The following is a 23,367-nucleotide window of genomic DNA, read 5'->3' on the forward strand; positions in this document are numbered from 1 at the left end:
AGGATTAGGGGTAGGGGTGGGGTAGGGGAAGGGGTAGGGTTGGGGTTCCCTTGTCAGGGAACTCTGGGAATTGTAGCTCTAGTTAGGGGGCAGGGTTAGGGTTCCCTCCTTGCCAGGGAACTCTGGGATTTGTAGCTCTAGTTAAGGCTTAAGGGTTAGCATTAGGGTTAGAGTTAGGGTTAGCGTCAGAGGTAGGGGTAGGGGTAGAGGTAGGGTTCCCTTCTTGGCAGGGAACAGGGGGTCCCCTAACAACTCTCAGCACCCTTTTCCAACTATAGCTCCCAGATTCTTTTGGGGGAAGAAGCCATGAGTGTTTAAAGTGGCTTCATAGCGCTTTAAATGGTGTGGATGTGGCCCTGGCCTCCCTCACCCCACTGCCTCTTATTCATGAAGAATCGAAAGGATTTCCCCAAGTCCAGCCTTCAAAGTCATGAAGCGAACCACAGGACGTCCCTATTTACATTGGAGAAATGAACGTGAAATCCTGGCAGTGAGGAATGGACAAGGCCTTGGCCATACTTGAGAGAAGGAGCTTTGAAGGGAGACTGCAGATGGACATCTGCTGCTTTGCAAGTGATGGGGCAGTGGGGAGAGAGAAGAAAATGAGGGAGGCAACATTAGGCCACATGAGGCGCACCATTGGAACTGCTATGAAGTCGCTTTAAACAGGAATGGCTTCCCCTGGGAACTGTAGGTGGTTAAGGGGACGGAGACTTGTTACGGTGGTTAAGGATAAGGATTAGGATTAGGAGTAGGGGTAGGGGTAGGGGTAGGGGTGGGGTAGGGGTAGGGGTCGGGGTAGGGGTGGGGTAGGGGTAGGGGTAGGGGTAGGGGTAGGGGTAGGGTCTCTTGCCAGAGAACTCTGGGAATTGTAGCTCTAGTTACGGGTTAAGTGTTAGTGTTAGGGTTAGCATCAGGGGAAGGGGTAGGGTTGGGGTTCCCTTGTCAGGGAACTCTGGGAATTGTAGCTCTAGTTAGGGGGCAGGGTTAGGGTTCCCTCCTTGCCAGGGAACTCTGGGAATTGTAGCTCTAGTTAAGGGTTAAGGGTTAGAGTTAGGGTTAGCGTCAGGGGAAGGGGTAGGGTGGGGTTCCCTTGTCAGGGAACTCTGGGAATTGTAGCTCTAGTTAGGGGGCAGGGTTAGGGTTCCCTCCTTGCCAGGGAACTCTGGGATTTGTAGCTCTAGTTAAGGCTTAAGGGTTAGCGTTAGGGTTAGAGTTAGGGTTAGCGTCAGAGGTAGGGGTGGGGGTAGGGGTAGAGGTAGGGTTCTCTTCTTGGCAGGGAACAGGGGGTCCCCTAACAACTCTCGGCACCCTTTTCCAACTATAGCTCCCAGATTCTTTGGGGGAAGAAGCCATGAGTGTTTAAAGTGGCTTCATAGCGCTTTAAATGGTGTGGATGTGGCCCTGGCCTCCCTCACCCCACTGCCTCTTATTCATGAAGAATCGAAAGGATTTCCCCATTCAAATCTCTCAGAAACAGGAAACAGGAAGAAGACAGACTTTGTAGCTCAAGACATTTTGAAATTTCTTAACTTGAAATGCCAATAAAGGTATTTGTATTGTATTCTATTGTATTGTATTGTATTGCATTGTATTGTATTGTATTGTATTCTGATTAACATGGGAAGTGGAATGGTAAAATGTTAATGAGGTATAAGTAATACTTCTGTAAACTGGCATGCCCCTTCTTGTGGGTGTGGAAGGAGGTACTTGTGGCCAATGAAGCAACTTTATAAGATATGTTTTTCCTGAAGAAGATGTGCCTGATCTTGGATTACCCCACTTGGAATTGTGTATAATAAAAAGCTTTCCTAATTTGACCCATTTTGTCCAGATCACTTTATTTAAAAACGATCCAGAGACCTTCATTCAAAGGAACCAGTTTGTTTATTTCCCACTAAGGGAAAAATAAATAAATAATACCAATCCTCCAACTGCCAAAACAAACTGTCTTGCAGCACTGTAAAAATTAAAGATTTTGGGGAAACTTTTTAAGAATGGGAGGGTCAGGGGGCCTTGGTGGGTGCTAAGGAGGGTATCTTAGGGTGCCATGGAGTCCACATGCCACACGTGTCACAAGGGGGGGGGGCTCCTAGGTTACCTTTTGTTTATTTATAAATGCACCCCCCCACTTGAGGCCTAGTTTCCCCAGCCCTGTCTATGGATGGTCTCCTGTGATGTCACAAACAGACATAGCAGCTGAGGGGAAAGAGGCAGTTTCTTATTCTAGAATTTCAAACACAAGAGGGCAGGAGGGGAATATTTTTCAGCCCAGTGGTTGAATTTCCCTCCACACAACACTAGTCAAATGTAGAAATGAGCAGAGCAATGAAAGCAAGCCTTATCTTTGCACAGGAAGCTGTTCAAGGAATGACTTGCAGAGAGAAAGCACCAAACCCAATTAAACCTATTAAGAAACAGCTTATCAAATCCCCTGAAATGCAGGAAACTCAACTGAAATTTAGGAAATGTATGTATTTCTGCATGTGTTTATAGTATCCATATTGCTATTCAGAATACTCGAAATGGGAGGGGACCTCAGCTGCACATCCACCTCCCTTCATTTTTGGGGGGGAGGGTCTCCCTCCCCCACCTGCCCAGCAGCTTCCCTGCCTGCTATCTCCCCCTCCATCATCCCAGTGGCATTGCATCCTCCCCCAGCCCCCCCCCAAAGCTTGCTGCACCCCAAGGCAATTTGCCCTCACCTGAACCCTTGCAGGGAAAGGGGCAGGGCACAATGGAAAGGGGTGGGGTGACCAGGCTACTTAAACCATGCCCCTTTTCCAACGGAAGCAACGGGGGGGGGGGTCAGTATCCATTACCCCCTTCTCTGCTTCTCTTGAACTCTTTGACTTTAACCCTTCAGTGGTGTCCAAACTTTTTTCAAAGAGGGCCAGATTTGATGAAGTGAAGGGCTGTAAGGGCCAATCAAAGGGCCGACTAAAATTGTTAGCCTTTTTCTAGGATTTAAGTTGTTGAGGTTTTTTAGTGATATTTTTACCCCAGGAAATAAATTGCCACAGGGACCAGATTAAACTGACCAACAGGCCGGATTAGGCCGCAAAAATGGACTCTGGACATTAAGTGCATTGTGCAATCAGTTTTAAGATTTCCTGGATGATTGAAGCATATGAGTTGTTCAGATGGCTTCATCATCATAACCCTAGTTAAATATTCCGTACCATACCTTGTACTAGTCATTGGGTCCCAGCTTGTTCCAAGGCTCTGGGGTGCTCTTTTTGTCCCAGCCAGGCAGAGAAACATGACAATAGGCAGACAGCAAGGAGTATATCTTTGTAAGAACAAAAACATACAGCAGGCATGTCCAAAGTCTGTTTTGGGGGCCTAATCTGGCCTGCTGGTCAGTTTAATCCAGCCCCTGTGGCAGTTTATTTCCTGGGGTAAAATAAGTACTTGCTTTGAGCTTCAAGCAAACAAAGCCACAGTTAATATTCAGTGCTTTTGCTATTTACCGTATTTTTTGCTCTATAAGACTCACTTTTTCCCTCCTAAAAAGTAAGGGGAAATGTGTGTGCGTCTTATGGAGCGAATGCAGGCTGCACAGCTATCCCAGAAGCCAGAACAGGAAGAGAGATCGCTGCTTTCACTGCGCAGCGATCCCTCTTGCTGTTCTGGCTTCTGAGATTCAGAATATTTTTTTTCTTGTTTTCCTCCTCCAAAAACTAGGTGTGTCTTGTGGTCTGGTGCGTCTTATAGAGTGAAAAATACGGTACTTACTGCACTTATATCCCACTTTTCTTCCAAGGCAACATGCAGGATTCTCTTCCTCTCCACTTTATCCTCACAACAAGCCTGTGGGGTAGGTTAGAGTAATAGACAGTGAATGGCCTCATAGAATCATAGAGTTGGAAGAGACCACAAGGGCCATCGAGTCCAACCCCCTGCCAAGCAGGAAACACCATCAGAGCACTCCTGACATATGGTTGTCAAGCCTCTGCTTAAAGACCTCCAAAGAAGGAGACTCCACCACACTCCTTGGCAGCAAATTCCACTGTCGAACAGCTCTTACTGTCAGGACGTTCTTCCTACTGTTTAGGTGGAATCTTCTTTCTTGTAGTTTGGATCCATTGCTCCGTGTCCGCTTCTCTGGAGCAGCAGAAAACAACCTTTCTCCCTCCTCTATGTGACATCCTTTTATATATTTGAACATGGCTATCATATCACCCCTTAACCTCCTCTTCTCCAGGCTAAACATGCCCAGCTTCCTTAGCCGTTCCTCATAAGGCATCGTTTCCAGGCCTTTGACCATTTTGGTTGCCCTCCTCTGGACACGTTCCAGTTTGTCAGTGTCCTTCTTGAACTGTGGTGCCCAGAACTGGACACAGTACTCCAGGTGAGGTCTGACCAGAGCAGAATACAGTGGCACTATTACTTCCCTTGATCTAGATGCTATACTCCTATTGATGCAGCCCAGAATTGCATTGGCTTTTTTAGCTGCCGCGTCACACTGTTGGCTCATGTCAAGTTTGTGGTCAACCAAGACTCCTAGATCCTTTTCACATGTACTGCTCTCAAGCCAGGTGTCACCCATCTTGTATTTGTGCCTCTCTACCCAGCAAGCTTCATGCCTGAGTGGAGATTTGAACCCTGGTCTCTGGAGTCCTAACCCAACACTCTTAAGCTCTACCCCACACTGACCAGCTCAAATAGCATGCTGTATTCACTGTTCTGTCCCTGGCTAAATCCTTCCTGTGGTTAGGAAACACGTTTTGCCAGCCAGGCAAGGGACTTCTTCAGCACGACCTGCAAAGCAAGCACATTTCAAGCGATGACGTTCAGTTTGTTATGGCTGCTTGGCAGCGGGCCAAAGCAACCTTTATTATTTGCATTTCCTCAACACATGCAGACAGACAAATGCCTTTTCCCACAACAAGGTCATTCAATACCAAGGCTATTAAATTAAGATTTCCTCTAAAACGAGGCCTCATTATCAGGGCTAATTAAAGGATGACAAAAAAAAGATCTCCTGGGCAAGTCCCTCTCTACTGCTGAGGCTTGTGCACGACTAGGCTATTTCGTGGGAAAGCATTTGATTAAAGTTATTAAAAGCTCTTTTAATCACTGTATGAGCAGGACTCCTAACTAGCCACATTTGAGCTATAGGAAATAGCAAAAGGTACACTGGAGCTTTCGCAGATCATTGTAACTGTGCACTTCTTAGGGCCAAACTAGATGAGAGTCAATCACACTATTAGTCATTGCATTAATGGCTTTTAAAACAATAAACAGCAAGGAGGAGGACAGGGGAGGGGAGTTTTCACCCAGACTGGGAATCTGGCATGGACAAAGGGAAAAGCAAGCCTTTGCTTTCCTGCTGCAGTCCAGATCTGGATTGCCCTATCAATACCTCTATGCTAGCAATTCACATTAAAAGATAAGTTCCCATTCGAGCCAATGCAAGCTTTTCTTTACAATGAAGGAAGAAGGCCTGATCCAGATCAAAACTATACTGACAGGTAAAGCCACTCCACCCCCTAAAAGGGTCCCTATCCTTATCAATCTTCTGTTGTTGTTTTTTGTGGGGGTTTTAAATGTGAGCTAAGCAATTAGCAATCCCATGCATCTCCTAAAGTTACCTGATTGGTTGGATCAGAAATGAGAAGACGTGTGGCCCTCCAGGCCCCTCAGTTTGGCCCTCAGAACTCTCACCAGACCACATTCCACTCACTAGGCCCTCAATAGCCCTGCTCTCTGGCCTCACTGGATGCATCTTTGTATATCAACAGTCTATAGTGGTGCCTCAGGTTACATATGCTTCAGGTTACAGACTCTTCAAGTTACAGACTCCGCTAACCCAGATATAGTACCTCGGGTTAAGAACTTTGCTTCAGGATGAGAACAGAAATCGCGCGGCGGCAGCGGGAGGCCCCATTAGCTAAAGTGGTATCTCAGGTTTAGAACAGTTTCAGGTTAAGAACGGACCTCCAGAACAAATTAAGTTCTTAACCTGAGGTACCACTGTATATCTGCTCCCACCATGTCTCTCCAGAATCTTGCAATGACAGCAGTAAGTAAACATCCAACCAGTTCACTGTCATACAGACAGAAGGGCCGGTTGTGAGTACGCTGGTTTCTCTTCAGATTGTATGAAACTTTTGCCCTTTTTTACATTGTTTTGATGCTTTATTTACATTGAAATGAATATGTGTTATGTAAATATGTAAGTAACGCATGTTACAAGCTGAAGGCAGGCTGAATAGGGGAATATTGGTTGAAAATCAAACTGCAGCAGAATGAAAACAGCGCTGATTGTGAAAAATAGGGGTTAAAATAGAAATTGCTGCCTTCCTTCATCCATAGTGATTTTTGTAACACAAAAGAATAGCAGGCAAAATGGCCAGAGGACAGGGCACTCCTTTAGTTCTCCTTTTCTAGCCATATACATAAAGCATGTAGGGTACAGAAACTTCCTAACCGCTTAAATGTTCAAGGGAACTCTGCCACTTTCCTGATGCAACACGACATTTAATTACAGCTTTTTTGCGCACCAGGAACACTGCAAGCAACTCTTAGGGAAGGTCTAATTTTCACATTATGCCCTTGTCTTTCGAACTTTAGCAACATAATCATACCATAGCAAGCTCTGCACTGTCTGTGCTGTTATCCAAAATGGGATTGTTGAGAACGATTGACTGCATTATAGGGAGCAGTGTAATACTGTACATGATAATCCTGGCTTTTGTTTTGTGTGTTTAGAGCAAGGAAGGGTAGCAGAAATGCTCTGTTCTTAAAGACATCATGGTCTGCTATCATAGCAACACCGCCTCGTTCAGCTCCAAGTTGCATAAGATGGCTTTTTTATTATAACTGTTTTGCAAGCGACAAGTTGAAGATGCAGTGCGCTGTCTGTAAGAACAGAATGGAGGCCTTTAAATGCATGATCTTGTCATGAAAACACATTTCAGCTTCAAATAAATTGCTTTTAATATCTGTAGCATTCGCCGACGCAACAACTGAGGGTCAGTCGAAAAGGAGCCTTAATGGCTTAGTGGTTGTAGAGCTGAAATGGGCAGATTTCTCAAACAAATTCTCCTAACTTAATCATGCTTGTAAAAGTGAATGCCTATTCTCCAAACCCAGCGGTTTTCTAGATTATGAATGCTGTCAGAATATAAGAATTTTAGATAGGAAAAACAAGGTCAAGCACTTTTAAGCTCCATTAATTTTAATAGTCAGGGCTTAGTGCTTTTCCTGGTGAAGCATAGTGGGTAAGAGAATGTGCTATCAATCAGGAAGCCCCAAGTTCACATCCTGACATGAACTGAGTAGGCTGCCCAAAGCAAGCCACTCTCAGCCTCAGTCCTCACATCTGTAATATGGTGATACTACTGACTTGGCTCTCATGAGACTAAATTATACACGTGAAGCACTCTGAACTCTTGAACGTGCTACACAATGCCAAGTAGTATTATTTCACAGAATGATATTGATTTAATTAATGGATTTCCTTTTACATTTGTTGCCAGGCAATTTTAAAATGTACCATGCATAGCTAAAAAATAGTTTTAGAAGAACAGTACCCCCCCCCAAAAAAAAAAACCTAACTAAAGATAGGTTTTTAAATAATACAAAATGAGCATCTAAGGCAGAAACCTTTTTATCCAGCTGAAAAGGCTTTTGGATACAAACATGCCCTCAATTAGGGACAAGGGTGGCGCTGTGGGTTAAACCACAGAGCCTAGGACTTGCCGATCAGAAGGTCGGCAGTTCGAATCCCTGCGAAGGGGTGAGCTCCTGTTGCTTAGTCCCTGCTCCTGCCAACCTAGCAGTTCGAAAGCATGTCAAAGTGCAAGTAGATAAATAGGTACCGATCCGGCGGGAAGGTAAACGGCGTTTCCATGCACTGCTCTGGTTCACCAGAAGTGGCTTAGTCATGCTGGCCACATGACCCGGAAGCTATACGCCGGCTCCCTGGGCAAATAAAGCGAGATGAGCAGCGCAACCCCAGAGTTGGCCACGACTGGACCTAATGGTCAGGGGTCCCTTTACCTTTACCTTTACTTATGCCCTCAATTGTTTCCAGAAACTGCAGATTGTGGGTGCCTATCATATCTCACCAGAAATGTTTCTCCACAAAGCAGGGGTATCCTGCTCCAAGTTACTGTGGAGTGGACCTCTGTTATTTTTGGGTTGTTAAAAAGAAACTCTCCCACAAGAACACAGTGTCCTACCAAGACTGTAAGGGATAGTCTCTCAAGTAACCTGGTCCTGAGCTGCATAGTTGGTTAACAAGGCTTTGCCACCCCAACTGCAAGTCTTTCTTTGTGAAAAATAAAATCTCAGCAGCTTTTACAGCTAAAGTGGAAAAGATGCCTCATAACTAAGCAATTGGGACACATAAAATGAATCTGTCTCAGCTGTCAGAGATGCTTACAAGTACAGTTAACTACAAAACAAAATACAGCTTGGGGTTGGAATATACAACCTCTTGCTCTGAGCATATCAAGTCTCAAAAACTCTTCATAAATCGTAGCGCAATAAGCAATGTTGTATCACAGGAAACTTAATTTTCTTCCACTTATAAGAAAAGCCAGGAAATAGCTGCATCTTTACATGGTGCTTCTGGAATCGGTGTAGCAGATTTTCTCTTTTTTTTATGAGATGAAATTAGGATGCAGTCAAAACTGGTGGCTTTGGGAATCTATTCCCCTCCCACATTCAGCAAACAAGTATACGAAAGGCAGAGAAAATACAGAAGCTGTTGGTTCTATTTTAAGTTTTAAGACAAGACAGCAGACTCTACCAGATTTAACAGAGGATATCTGTGGTCTGCTTGTTAAATGGTTGTAACCAGTTGCTAGAAACTGCAGGAAGGGAAAGTGCTCTTGTCTTTCTTGCGGGTTTCTCACAGCCCTCAGCTTGGTCACTGTCACAACAGAATCCTGGGCTAGATGGGCTGTTTGCCAGATCCAGCAAACTTGTCTTATTTGTGTTCTTATGTTCAAAAATGCTCAGGTGCCGAGTAAGGCATTTGCACTGGAGTCTGGAGTCCTTGCACCTCACAGGCAATGTTGTTGTTGTTTAGTCGTTCAGTCGTGTCCGACTCTTCGTGACCCCATGGACCAGAGCACGCCAGGCACTCCTGTCTTCCACTGCCACCCGCAGTTTGGTCAAACTCATGCTGGTAGCTTCAAGAACACTGTCCAACCATCTCATCCTCTGTCGTCCCCTTTTCCTTGTGCCCTCCATCTTTCCCAACATCAGGGTCTTTTCCAGGGAGTCTTCTCTTCTCATGAGGTGGCCAAAGTATTGGAGCCTCAGCTTCACGATCTGTCCTTCCAGTGAGCACTCAGGGCTGATTTCCTTAAGAATGGATGCGTTTGATCTTCTTGCAGTCCATGGGACTCTCAAGAGTCTCCTCCAGCACCATAATTCAAAAGCGTCAATTCTTCGGCGATCAGCCTTCTTTATGGTCCAGCTCTCACTTCCATACATCACTACTGGGAAAACCATAGCTTTTACTTTTACATAGCTTTTCACAGCCCCTTCACGGATCACTGCCTTGCCGTGGCGAAGGGGCTTGAAGAACTCAGAGAAGCTATGAACTATGCCGAGCAGGGCACCCAAGATGAACAGGTCATAGTGGAGAGTTTGGACCAAATGTGATCCACCTGGAGCAGGAACCGGCAAGCCACTCCAGTATCCCTGCCAAGAAAACTCCATGGACAAAGACAACAGGCATATAAAAGATATGACGCTGGAAGATGAGCCCCTCAGGTCGGAAGGCGTCCAACATGCTACTGGGGAAGAGCGGAGGACAAGTACAAGTAGATCCAGAGCTGATGAAGCGGCTGGGCCAAAGCCGAAAGGACGCTCAGTTGCGGATATGCATGGAAGCGAAAGGAAAGTCCAATGCTGTAAAGAAAAATTTTGCATAGGAACCTGGAATGTAAGAACCATGAACCTTGGTAAGTTGGATGTGGTCAAAAATGAGATGGCAAGAATAAATATTGACATCCTGGGCATCAGTGAACTAAAATGGACGGGAATGGGCGAATTCAGTTCGGATGACCATCATATCTACTACTGTGGGCAAGAAACCCGCAAAAGAAATGGAGTGGCCCTCATGGTCAACAAAAGAGTGGCGAAAGCTGTACTGGGATGCAATCTCAAAAATGATAGAATGATCTCGATACGAATCCAAGGCAGACCTTTTAACATAACAATAATCCAAGTTTATGCACCAACTACTGGTGCTGAAGAATCTGAAATTTACCAATTCTATGAAGACTTACAACACCTTATAGAAGTGACACCAAAGAAGGATGTTCTTTTCATTATAGGGGATTGGAATGCTAAAGTAGGGAATCAAGAGATAAAAGGAACAACTGGCAAATTTGGTCTTGGAATTCAAAACGAAGCAGGGCAAAGGCTAATAGAGTTCTGTCAAGAGAACAAGCTGGTCATCACAAACACTCTTTTCCAACAACACAAGAGACGACTCTACACATGGACATCACCAGATGGGCAGCATCGAAATCAGATTGATTATATTCTCTGCAGCCAAAGATGGAGAAGCTCTATACAGTCAGCAAAAACAAGACCTGGAGCTGACTGTGGCTCAGATCATCAGCTTCTTATAGCAAAATTCAAGCTTAAACTGAAGAAAGTAGGAAAAACCACTGGGCCAGTAAGATACAATCTAAGTCAAATCCCTTATGAATACACAGTGGAAGTGAGGAACAGGTTTAAGGATTTAGATTTGGTGGACAGAGTGCCTGAAGAGTTATGGGTGGAGGCTCGCAACATTATACAGGAGGCAGCAACGAAAACCATCCCAATGAAAAGGAAATGCAAGAAAGCAAAGTGGCTGTCCAATGAGGCCTTACAAATAGCGGGGGAGAGAAGGCAAGCAAAATGCGAGGGAGATAGAGAAAGATACAGGAAATTGAATGCAGAATTCCAAAAAATAGCAAGGAGAGATAAGAAGGCCTTCCTAAATGAGCAATGCAAAGAAATAGAGGAAAACAACAGAATGGGAAGAACCAGAGATCTGTTCAAGAAAATTGGAGATATGAAAGGAACATTTCGTTCAAAGATTACCATAATAAAGGACAAAAGTGGTAAGGACCTAACAGAAGCAGAAGACATCAAGAACAGGTGGCAAGAATACACAGAGGAATTATACCAGAAAGATATGGATGCCTCGTACACCCCAGGTAGTGTGGTTGCTGACCTTGAGCCAGACATCCTGGAGAGTGAAGTCAAATGGGCCTTAGAAAGCATTGCAAATAACAAGGCCAGTGGAAGTGATGGTATTCCAGCTGAACTATTTAAAATTTTAAAAGATGATGCTGTTAAGGTGCTACACTCAATATGCCAGCAAGTTTGGAAAACTCAGCAGTGGCCAGAGGATTGGAGAAGGTCAGTCTACATCCCAATCCCAAAGAAGGGCAGTGCTAAAGAATGCTCCAACTACCGCACAATTGCACTCATTTCACACGCTAGCAAGGTTATGCTTAAAATTCTTCAAGGAAGGCTCAAGCAGTATGTGGACCGAGAACTCCCAGAAGTGCAAGCTGGATTTAGAAGAGGCAGAGGAACCAGAGACCAAATTGCAAACATGCGCTGGATTATGGAGAAAGCTAGAGAGTTCCAGAAAGACATCTACTTCTGCTTCATTGACTATGCAAAAGCCTTTGACTGTGTCGACCACAGCAAACTATGGCAAGTTCTTAAAGAAATGGGAGTGCCTGATCACCTCATCTGTCTCCTGAGAAATCTCTATGTGGGACAAGAAGCTACAGTTAGAACTGGATATGGAACAACTGATTGGTTCAAAATTGGGAAAGGAGTACGACAAGGCTGTATTTTGTCTCCCTGCTTATTTAACTTATATGCAGAATTCATCATGCGAAAGGCTGGGCTGGATGAATCCCTAGCCGGAATTAAGATTGCTGGAAGAAATATCAACAACCTCAGATATGCTGATGACACAACCTTGATGGCAGAAAGTGAGGAGGAATTAAAAGACCTTTTATTGAGGGTGAAAGAGGAGAGCGCAAAATATGGTCTGAAGCTCAACATCAAAAAAACGAAGATCATGGCCACTGGTCCCATCACCTCCTGGCAAATAGAAGGGGAGGAAATGGAGGCAGTGAGAGATTTTACTTTCTTGGGCTCCATGATCACTGCAGATGGTGACAGCAGCCACGAAATTAAGAGACGCCTGCTTCTTGGGAGGAAAGCAATGACAAACCTAGACAGCATTTTAAAAAGTAGAGACATCACCTTGCCAACAAAGGTCCGTATAGTAAAAGCTATGGTTTTCCCAGTAGTGATGTATGGAAGTGAGAGCTGGACCATAAAGAAGGCTGATCGCCGAAGAATTGACGCTTTTGAATTCTGGTGCTGGAGGAGACTCTTGAGAGTCCCATGGACTGCAAGAAGATCAAACGCATCCATTCTTAAGGAAATCAGCCCTGAGTGCTCACTGGAAGGACAGATCCTGAAGCTGAGGCTCCAATACTTTGGCCACCTCATGAGAAGAGAAGACTCCTTGGAAAAGACCTTGATGCTGGGAAAGATGGAGGGCACAAGGAGAAGGGGACGACAGAGGATGAGATGGTTAGACAGTGTTATCGAAGCTACAAACATGAACCTGACCAAACTGCGGGTTGCAGTGGAAGACAGGAGTGCCTGGCGTGCTCTGGTCCATGGGGTCACGAAGAGTCGGACACGACTGAACGACTAAACAACAACAGCTTTTCACAGGCAATGAGGGTATGCCTAATTGCAACAAGGGAGGACAGCCAGCATCCACCATTGTCAACTTCCACGCTGCAGAATCCTATGCTTAGTGCAATTACTCTCAGAGAGAAAACATTAGAGGTGTCAAGATGCTAAGGGGTATATAGTAAGCCTGCAACTTACACTGGAGTTATGTTCCAGGGATTTTGCCTAAAGCCAAAATCAGGTATAGTCAAAACCCATTGAGTTCCATGGCAGATGGGGTTGTCAAAGTCATTTTTCCTAGAACCCCATTCCCCCCCTTTTTTGTCATGCATGTAAGGCTGAATGTGCACAAGTTAAATGCACATACGTTGTAGGCTAACTATGCTTACGTTTGGAAATATCATCTCCCAAAGGTCTGTAGATCTGAACTAGAGGGACCATTGGTACATGGCCTTAGATGTTCCAAATGAGCACTCATCCAGTACTATGGAGGACATGATCTTTGATAGCTAATAACCACAAAGGGCTATGTTCTACCTACAGTGTTGGAGGCAGTGTGCCTCTGAATACCAGTTCTTACGAATCTCAAGTTGCACTCAAGTGCTGCTTGCATATGGTTGCCCACTGTGAGACTAGGATGGTGGGCTAGATGAGCCTTTTGCCTGATGCAGCAGGGCTCTTCTTGTGTTCTTAACACCTTAAATGCTTTATCTCTCTGCTGCCTTTCTTCCCAGCATATTTTTCCAATATCCTGGGCCTGCAATATGCTCCCAGGTAGTTGTTTACTTCCCTAAGCTTTTCCAATTCTCCTCTCAGCACATCACACCCCCAGTACTCCTCCTCTGACACTAGCTTCTAATTGAAGAATGCCTCTGTGGCTCAATTTCTCAGGGTAATAGCACTCTGGCATCCCAAGGGGTAATTCAGGATGTCAAGTTTTTCAAAATATTTGAGCAGTATCGATGCACCGCTGGATTGATCTATTTGCTTTGACAATAAGTTCCAGGGGGACTGCATTAAAGGGATGAGAAGTTTTACCACCCACAATCATTTGGTTAGCCCAAATTAAGGGCCTGTGTACAATATTTCATTTTATCTCCCTGGTCCTTCTTTAAGCCTGCATTTACAACCCTTTAGCAAAACGGTTTGTAGCAGGCATTACTGCAATTTTCACTTTAAACCTAATTAGCAACCAAGCAAGCCCGACTGAAGCTGCAGAGGAAGGGCATTCCTATGCACACACAACCTCAGAAATCAAGGTCACTGGTCAATTAGGCCTGGTGCTAATTCATTCACAATCCCAAATATGACAATCAGGCAGGCATTTATGACCTTTCCAGATGGAATGTTTTTTCCCCAGTAGTACATTACATTACTAGTGCTTCACTAACAAACACATTGCCACTGTCTTCTACCATGGCAAATCCTTGGTTCAATATTGCCTACTGAACTGGGAGAGGTTCTCCAGGGTTTCAGGCAAAGACTCTTTCTCAGCCCTACCTAGAGATGCTGGGGATTGAACCTGGGACCTTTTGCATGCAAAGCAGTTCTTAGATCCAACCCCAATAGATAGATAGATAGATAGATAGATAGATAGATAGATAGATAGTCTTTGAGGAAGAAAATGGGAAAGAAGCAATTTTTTCATTTCTTTCTCATTTCAAATTTGACATTGAGGGGCCTCACTAGCTGAAAGGGCATTGACTGCCCGTCTGTTCAGGCAGCCAGCAAGGCATAAAAGCCGGTGATGCCTTCCTCCCTCACTGTAGTCAGTGGAAGAACAAATAAGAAAAAAGGTCAGATCATTGAGTCAAGAAAGTGGAAGCTGTGTGTTGCCAGGGTGGTGGGCAACACTGCAACTGGGCATGTAATATGAATCGTATTTATAGCACCACAGCCACCAAGGTTGATGGAGAGAGAGAGAGAGAAAGAGAAAGAGAGAGAGAGAGAGAGAGAGAGAGAGAGAGAGAGAGAGATGGACTGTCCGAGGGTCAATGTGGAAACATGGGAAGCCTTATACTGAGTCATACCACTGGCCCATTTAGCATAGTATTCTGCTGACTGGTCGCAACTTTCCAGGGTTTCAGGCAGTCTTTCCTAGCCCTGCCTGGAGGAACCAGGGATTGAACCTGGGATCTCATACTTGCAAAGTGAATGTTCTGCCACTGAAGTACAAGTGCCTATCAATGTAGTCCAGAGATAGTGAACGTGGTTCCCCTCCAGATGTTGTTGGACTATAGCTCCCATCATACCCACCCAGCATAGTCAGTGTTTAGGGCTGATGGCATAGGCATTACTGAGCTAGACAAACCAAGAGTGTGACTCAGTGTCAGTCTGCTTCCTGCGTTGTGTCCTATTCACTAAAAGAGACTGCAATATAGTTTATTCAAAGCAGAAAATAATGAACAGCACCTCTTTCCTCTAGTGTTGCTAATCCAAATGTCCAACAACGGGGGGAAAGCACAGCACAGCATCTTAGCTATTCACAAACCTCCAGGCAATTGCTTCTGGAGGAGACTACACCGAGCACCTGTCAAGCTGCTCAGTTTGACAGCCAGTTCCTGCCTTTGCCAGTCAGGCAGCAAGATCATCATTCCACCCTGCTTGAGCTCATTGCTGCCCTTATCTACAGTGGCTGAACCCTGCCTCACCTTTCCTGCATCTGTCTAGATCAGGTGCCAGAAAGCAGCAGGGGCTGCCAACTTCTACACAAAATGGGACATTGCTTTGTGGTGACAGCAACAACCAAAAAGTGATCTCTTCTCCCTCCTCCCACCTTGCCTCCAGCACAAAACACGAAGCATTAAGAACCACAGCAATTATTAGCAAACCTTGCTACAGAAAAAATCAGGTGGTCCAGGGGAAAAAAGGGAAAATATTCTGTTCTCATCCTTTCTTTCCACTTCTCTCTCACCACCAGATGTTTCCCTTCCTCCAGCAGATGTTCACATTGCTGTCACATTTCCACCATCGGCTAAATGCAAAGCTGTACATCTTGTCAAGGTAGCAAAAATTTTTCATGGATGAATGCCCCAGAATTGTGTTTCCTGTTATTACCTATAAAAGTGGGATCTGCAACAAAATGGTACCATGTATCCCACAGATATTAGAGAATTCCAAAGAAAAAGAAACCTGGAGTGGAAATTGCCAGTGTCTGCTTATTCATCCCCTTTCTAGAGCAGAAATCAATACAGTGATTATGACTGGTATTTGCCATTGTTGCTGCTTTCAGTCCACAAATGATATATAATTTATTATGTTTTCCCTTTTTGGCATATCTTTTTGCCCAGGCTTTTTCTGACCCATAAGATCAGAATCTGTCTTCCTTTGTCTGAATTCTTGATTATTATTTTTTCATGTGCTTTCATACTACTGTTCCACTGATTTTAGTTTGTATCTTGGTTTTACCAACAGTGTTTATTGCTTTTACTTAGATATTTGGAAAAAGTGCTTTAAAATGCTATAAAATAAACAAACAGATAACAAATGTAAACTGTAATAACTAGTAGCAGATCAAAAATTCAGGAAAACAACAGATAAGCTATTGTAAACTATAAGGAGTTCAAGCGGACCTCTCTCTCTCTCTCTCTCTCTCTCACACACACACACACACACACCTTTCCCATTTTCATTTTCCAACTGCCACTCAAATGGTGCATACTCATCTCTCACTGAGCTATTTCCAGAGTGGTCAGGTCCCTATAGACTTTTTAAAAACAATATTTTTTTTAAAAAAAACACCTTGGTATTCCTTGTTTCTCACCAGGCCTGTTTTAACACCTTGCCCTGTTGACACAGGATCAATGAGCTCAGTATTAAAAGAGTGGATAACAGCATCAGTGTCCATAACACTTCACCAAGTTGATAAACAAAACAGAAATATCTCTGCACAAGAAGCTTCTGTGCCTGTACAAATCTTGGATACATGGAGAGGGTTCCCCATGACATCTAATGGTGATCTCCTTTCTTATTCTCACAGGCACTTGGTATGTGTGCACCAATGCATGCTAGCCAATACCTGGAAGGGAGGCCAATGTGTTTCCTGTTTCTCCATTCAAGTCACATTATCCAACTCCCTTTGGTTCCCATTTAGAGATATTTCCCTGAACCGTTAACATGTCATATCACTAACTAAAGTTGTGACTGACACAGGGTGGCCATGGACCATTCAGAATCATTATCCAGTCATTCTGTCCCATTAACACTCCACACACCCAACAAAAAATCAAACCCCATATTCATTTACAGCAATCAGGTACCAAACTCACAACAGTAGTGAAGCAAAGCCAAGGTTTCACTTATTGCACTTCTATCTGTTGCAAAACTGTTTCTTAAAAAGTGGCAAATCCGTAAGTAAGGATCAATACCCCAACATATGTGAATGAACTATCCAGGTAAGAAAGAGCTCTGCCATTGCGATGGTGGTGCCCATTCCTCTGTACTCATAACCTGCTGCTGCCAAGAGGACTGTTTGTGTATCCAGATGGTGGGTGAGGTGATGCAGAAGCATGTATGTAGGTCATGCAGAAATAAGAAGGCCAGCAGCGACTGGATCAAAGCAGCTAATTTTCCATCCGATCTTCCTGAGCAATGTTGGTCAAAAACTGTAACTTTATAGAGCATATCTGTCGGCATTTTAATGTGAATTTCTCCTAATGAACACATTCCAGTGCAACTTTGATTGGTACACACATTTCTGCAAGCAATTTTCCCCCAATGAAATGTGCTATTTTTGGTATATTTTTGTGAAAACGTGCATATTTGTGCACACTTGTAGGCGTTCTTGCACATATTTCCTTGGGGAACTGCACTGCAAAATTTGGAGAAGCACACTTCTTGAACATTAACCATGTTTCAGTTTGTACAAAGGAGGTGGCTCCTCATTATAATGCAAAAAAAAAACAAAACCCATCCCTAGTGCACACACTCACTTTTATGTCCAGGGTAGAAAACTGACCAGGAGATGATGGTGCCCACAACAAATCACTCAAGACCAAGAAAGACTGGCAACCCCTGGTGTAGTGTAGCTATTGGGAAGACTGACCAGGAGATGATGGTGCCCACAACAAATCACTCAAGACCAAGAAAGACTGGCAACCCCTGGTGTAGTGTAGCTATTGGGAAGACAACTTTGGGGGAGCATTAGCAATATTGTTCAAGAATCTTCTCTCAGTGGCCTCCAAAGCAAGGACATTCTATTTTTCTGCCAATTGCCATTGAAAACAATTTGTGATCAAGGACAAATCTGTAAGTAATATTCCATTATTCTTTCATAAAGGAGAGTCATCGAGCCACGCTCTCTTTTTATACATAATTACAAAGGATGTGTCTGCTCTTATTTAGGATAGCAGAAGAAATGCAATATTTGAATTTGCTGAAAGCAGTTCAAGGAATCCTTCTTCCCCACCCCACCCCATCCCCACCCCATTTCTGTGTAAGTACTCCTGAACCAATGCAATTCATCTCTCTAGGAATCTTCACAAGTAAATACACTGAGAGCAGGAATAGAGTGTCCTTGCTATCTACCATGAAGTCATAGTCTAATAAGAAATCCATTTTAGCAACCTGCCAGCCTCTAGTAGCAGAGAATGCATATTTTATTGTGTGTTCTGCTCCAGACAAGTTCCTATTTAAAAAAGAACAAGCACATTATCAGTATTTTTGAAAGGATTTTAAGTACACCAAAGTGTTTAACCCATTACATTCATTTGCTGATTTTTTTCAGATGCAACATGAGATTTCAGCCATGAAGATATAATGCTTTCCCAGGTCATGCTTCCCAAATTATGGAATGTGCTCTCTAGAGATGCTCACCTGGCACACACAAAAATGATATACTTCTATCCAATCCACAGGTGAGCAACCGCTTTCTCTCATCTTTCCCTCTGCTGCAGTGTGATGGAGTGCCTGCTGGAAGGAGCCCATTGGAGCTGGTATCTTGACAGAACTGATGGCATGGACTTGCCTACTACCTCTCACTCTGCTGCAGCTGGATGGAATGGCTGCTGCTAGCTTAAAACAAAGTTGAGAGAAGAGCCCAATGGAGCTGGTCCCTCGGCACAAGGGTAGAGAAAGGGGGCGGTGGGGCGGGCCACCCCGAGTGTCACCACTGAGGGGGGTGACAAAATGCCGGGTGGCACTCACTGCAGGGCCTGCAGTGCACCCGAGCCACACGTCTCCGCTCTGCTTCCCTTTTCTCGTGCCTATCCTCTATACATTTGTCCAGTCATTTTTGAAAGCCATCTTAGCTAGCAGTCATCACCATGTATTGCACATAAGTTCACTAGGTACTATGTGAAAAGGTAGGCCCATGCAGAGCTTGTCTGAGGCTCGGGGTGGGAGTCTTGTTAGAATAAAGTTATAAACATAAACAATAAATCAGCCAGTCCGTGGCAGGGCCACCCAGCCAGCTTAGCCCTCCAAGGCCCAGGGCAAGTTTAGCAGGCTGCCCGTCCCTCTGAACAGGCCTGCAAAAAGCTACTGTTCTTATCCCTCAATCACTTCTGGATGGCCTTTTTATTGAGCATTCATCCTGATCTGTTTGTGCAAAGTTTGCAGGGAGGTTACACAGTGCCCACTTTTTATCAAGCATTCATTCTGGCTTTTTTGTGAGGAGTTTGTACAATGCTGCATCAAGCAATTGTTCTTTGTTCTTTCCAGTATATTTCCCCCATCACTTTCTTTAAAAAGTCGGGGGCGGGGGGGAATTGAGATTGTTGTGAAAGCGCCCCAATAAACCTTAGAAGCAGTGGCATGCAGGAAAAATTTTCAAAGGGGAACAGTTAAGGCACCAGCTTGCAAGGGCACTTAGGAAGGCAATGTCACACACTTGAGCATCACACCACCATCTCCCTAAGCCAGGCAGAAGCTTCCCAGGCTTTGGGGAGGAGCAGCCAGTTCTCGGACAAGATGCTGGAGCCCTGCTTCCTCCTTACCCAAGCTGGGTGGGCTTTGGGATGATGAGATGGCTCTTGGACCCCATCAGACCCTAAGCTGGGCAGAAGCTTCCGGGGCTTTGGGGAACATTTAGGGACCTAGCCTAAAACCCCTAGTCCACTGACTACACACTACTGCTTCAAAGTGTAGCCTGATTTGCTGTTTTGCAAGTAAATCCCACCTGCAAAATGTGGTGGCACTCTGCAGCCTTATGCATTTCTAAAAGCTAGGCATTGTTTTTTGGGGTGGGTGGTAGGGGAGGAGAAGGGAGGGGAGAGTGGGCTGCAGTTGTCAGAGGTTCAGTAGCACACTTGCTTGAGATAGCTGCAAGCTTTTAGCCTGATTGGCATCATCCAGACAGTGAAAGTGAGCTGCAATACCTTTCTTTTTTTTAATCAGACACACAATGGGCACAAGAGGGTTGATAGACAAGAGGGTAGGAGGCATGACTCCAAATTTCACTCTGTGTCTGTTTCTCCTACAAGCAAGACAGAGGAACAAACCTGCAAGACAGTTTATATGAATGAAACTTCATAATGATAACAACAAAATTGGAATGTGTTGAAAAGCCCTTTGCCTTATTAATATTTATAAGACTGGGATTTCAGAATCTTATTAGAATGTGTCATCTCCCTTCACAAGTGGTGTAGATTTTTTAGATCTATATTAACCTCGCGTTCTTGCCATTGCTTTTTGCAAATGACAGCTCTCTCTTAAGCAAATATTGCTCTCTCTTGGGGGCACCTGGGCAAAAAGGCAAGTCTTTAATTGATGGTGAAAGACAACAACCAGCAGTGCCACCTAATCTCCAAAAGGAGGCTGTTCCAGAGGGTAGGAGGCATCATGAAAAAAACTCCTGTTGTTTGTATAAGTCTCTGGTAAATTAGAACTGAGGGCATGGAATCAAACCTGTCTAGTCTATTGGCTACCTTTGAAGCCATCGCACAGAGATATTAATTTGGCATTAGTCCTTTTGTTGCAAGGCTGTAGTATCCACTTTCCTTTCTGCTATGCATTTTGCCTTCATTCTGCCTCTCTCATGTATTTCCTACCTTGCCTCTAAAAAACTCAAGGTGATATATATGGTGGATTCATCCTCACAACAAGTACTGTATTGGGGCGATAGGCGGTGGGTAGTTGTGGAGGACTCCCTGGTCCTAAATGGGGTAACTGTGCCCCTGAAGGACCAGGTGTGCAGCCTGGGAGTCATTTTGGACTCACAGTTGTCCATGGAGGTGCAGGTCAGTTCTGTGTCCAGGGCAGCTGCCTACCAGCTCCATCTGGTACGCAGGCTGAGACCCTACCTGCCCGCAGACTGTCTCGCCAGAGTGGTGCATGCTCTAGTTATCTCCCGCTTGGACTACTGCAATGGGCTCTACATGGGGCTGCCTTTGAAAGTGACCCAGAAACTGCAGTTAATCCAAAATGCGGCAGCTAGACTGGTGACTAGGAGTGGCCACCAAGACACTGGTCCTTAAAGACCTACATTGGCTCCCAGTACATTTCCAAGCACAATTCAAAGTGTTAGGGCTGAACTTTAAAGCCCTAAATGGCTTTGGCCCTGTATACCTGAAGGAGTGTCTCTACCCCCCCCCCCATCATTCACACCTGACACTGAGGTCCAGCTCATAGTTCCCTCGCTGCAAGAAGTGAGGTTACAGGGAACCAAGCAGAGGGCGTTTTTGGTAGTGGCACTCTCTTATGGAATACCCTCTCTTCAGATGTCAGGGAGATAAATAACTATATAACTTGTAGAAGACGTCTGAAGGCAGCCCTGTATCAGGAAGTTTTTAATGTTTGATGTTTTTATATGTGTTGGAAGCCACCCAGAGTGGCTGCAGCAACCTAGCCAGATGGATGGGCTATGAATAATAAAATTCTTATTATTAATTAACAATCCTGTGAAATAGGTATGGATGGCAGGTGGTGACTACCCAAAGGTTATCCAGTAAGTTTCACAGCTGAGGGGATTTGAATCCAGGTCTCTGGTGTTCCAATCTTAGCTCTAACCATACCACCACAATGGCTCTGTTTTTCTTTCCAAAAAAGGAAAAAGATGGATCCAGTTGAATTTTATCTTGATGCCTTTTTGATGCTAAAGTCTAAGCCACAATAGTTACAGTGGTGCCTCAGGTTACAGATGCTTCAGGTTACAGACTTCGCTAACCTGGAAATAGTGCTTCAGGTTAAGAACTTTGCTTCAGCGGCGCAGCATCAGCAGGAGGCCCCATTAGCTAAAGTGGTGCTTCAGGTTAAGAATAGTTTCAGGTTAAGAACAGACCTCTGGAACAAATTAAGTACTTAACCCAAGGTACCACTGTATTCTGAAAAATTAGAGCAACATAGGGAGCTGAGTCAGATCCACCATCTAGCTTGTCTATATCAGTTGTGGGGAACTTTTGGCCCTTCCGATGTTGCTGAGCTACCAATCCTATCAGCCCCCACTTTTGGCCCTTCCGATGTTGCTGAGCTACCAATCCTATCAGCCCCCACGAACACAGCCAATGGCCAGGAATGATGGAAGTTGTAGTTCAACAACATCTAGAAACAGTCAGAGAGCTGCGTTTGACCTCTTGCCCAGAGGTTCCCCATCCATACACTACACCAGCCCACATGGGGTTGCTGCGTCCAGGGAACTATGGTTCTCTGGCTGTAGACCCCACCGCTCCTGCCGCCTGCCATGACTAGCAAAACCAGACTAAAAGATGCAGAGGAAAAGGAAAGGAAGATTGGAAAAGAGGAGAAAACAAGCAAATGTGCATTATTTATACATGTCACAGAATCCTGTCTCTCAGTCTTAGTGTAGGGTTACTTGGTTTTTTCTTTCTAATCACAGATAACCAAGCAGGTCTCCTGGAAAAGGGTAAGCACTGGCTGCTATATGTGGAAGAATATCAGCGGTTCCAAAAGGAGTGCTCTGCTTCCCTCTCCTCTGTGCATCTGAGCAGTCTATTCCCTTCTGTGCAAGCTGCACCAAAATTGAGCTGTAACAAGGATGTTCCCAGTGGCGTGTCAACTCCTCTCTGCCCTTTTCAAGTTGCTCCCAGGCAATGATGAATGTTGCTGATACTGATCCGCCATCCTTCTCTTAACGAATCAAGTTCCAGCAGGCTCACTAACATGACTGTATCAGACAGAGGGAGTCAGAACAGGGCAGACCAAAGGTCAGCAGTATTTTTTACCTTTTCTTTTTCTTTTTTGAAATTACAAGGCAAGTCACTTCCGCAGCAGAAAGCATTCCTTAGATGAGAACGCACACTTCTTTTAGGAAGCATTATAGAATTCCCGAGGAGACATTGTGCATAAGAAGCCCATAGAACTGTTAAGAACTTAAGGAGATGCCTGCTGAATCAGACCAAAGACCATCAAGTCCATCATCTTGTGCTCACAGTAGCCCACCAGATACCTACGGGAAGCCCACAGGGAGGAGCTGTCTACCTGTTCTCTCCCTTCCTGAAGTTATCAGCAACTTGTATTCAGAGGCATAACTGGCTTTGGTGGTGGGGACAGAACATAGCAAGTAGTCACAAGACTATTATTGCCTGGCCCCCCGTGAATTTGTCATATACTCTTTTCAAGCCACCGAAGTTGGTGGCTATCACTACTTCTTGGGGGAATGAATTGTTGTTCTTGGGCATCCTGTAAATGCCATAAAAATAGTAAGGTGAATGGGTTCTGAGACTAAGATTAGAACAGAGGAAGCCTTTGTTGCCAGTGCCCTAAAGAATTTGAGGC

General features: G+C 44.7%; 1 long non-coding RNA gene across 1 annotated transcript; it reads left to right on the forward strand.

The window, feature by feature from the left end:
• The first annotated feature begins 1,915 nt into the window (after nt 1–1,915).
• Nucleotides 1,916–22,596, forward strand: LOC310669003. The gene is made up of 3 exons (XR_014506959.1): nt 1,916–2,470; nt 18,422–18,551; nt 22,469–22,596. It is a non-coding gene; the product is annotated as an uncharacterized lncRNA (long non-coding RNA).
• Nucleotides 22,597–23,367: the final 771 nt, after the last annotated feature.

The sequence above is a fragment of the Podarcis tiliguerta genome, assembly GCF_965153285.1.
Source record: "Podarcis tiliguerta genome assembly, chromosome: Z".
Lineage (NCBI taxonomy): Eukaryota > Metazoa > Chordata > Lepidosauria > Squamata > Lacertidae > Podarcis > Podarcis tiliguerta.